Genomic DNA, 955 nt, shown 5'->3' with positions numbered 1-955 from the left:
TCAGGGTAAGGGAAAAATCCAATATATATCTGGTGATATCTCGGGTGCTATTAGAGATAGCGCAATAAACGAAAGTGAATTATCTGCAGGAGGCCCTGGCGCATGAATCTGTGCAGCGGGATCGACCGCGGACCACCAGGGGCCGAGACAACAACCGTCTCATGGGGCCGGACACTCAGGGTCAGGGAAAAATCCAATATATATCTGGTGATATCTTGGGTGCTATTAGAGATAGCGCAATAAACCAAAGTGAGTTATCTGCAGGAGGCCCTGGCGCCTGAAGCTGGGCAGCGGGAACGACCTCGGACCACCAGGGACCGAGAAAACCACAGTCTCATGGGGCCGGACACTCAGGGTCAGGGGAAAATCCAGTATATATCTGTTGATATCTCGGGTGCTATTACAGATAGCGCAATAAACCAAAGTGAATTATCTGCAGGAGGCCCTGGCGCATGAATCTGTGCAACGGTAACGACCTCGGACCACCAGGGGTCGAAAAAACAACAGTCTCATGGGGCCGGACACTCAGGGTCAGGGAAAAATCCAATATATATCTGGTGATATCTCGGGTGCTATTAAAGATAGCGCAATAAGCCAAAGGGAATTATCTGCAGGAGGCCCTGGCGCATGCATCTGTGCAGCGGGAACGACCTAGGACCACCAGGGGCCGAGAAAACCACCGTCTCATGGGGCCGGACACTCTGGGTCAGCGAAAAATCCAATATATATGTGGTGATATCTCGGGTGCTATTACAGATAGCGCAATAAATCAAAGTGCATTGTCTGTAGGAGGCCCTGGCGCATGAATCTGTGCAGCGGGAACGACCTCGGACCACCAGGGGCCGAGAAAACCACAGTCTCATGGGGCAGGACACTCAGGGTCAGGGAAAAATCCAATATATATCTGGTGATATCTTGGGTGCTATTAGAGATAGCGCAATAAACCAAAGTGAGT

The sequence above is a fragment of the Nomia melanderi genome, unplaced genomic scaffold (genome assembly GCF_051020985.1).
Source record: "Nomia melanderi isolate GNS246 unplaced genomic scaffold, iyNomMela1 scaffold0014, whole genome shotgun sequence".
Taxonomy (NCBI): Eukaryota; Metazoa; Arthropoda; class Insecta; order Hymenoptera; family Halictidae; genus Nomia; species Nomia melanderi.
This window is presented reverse-complemented; position numbering follows the sequence as displayed.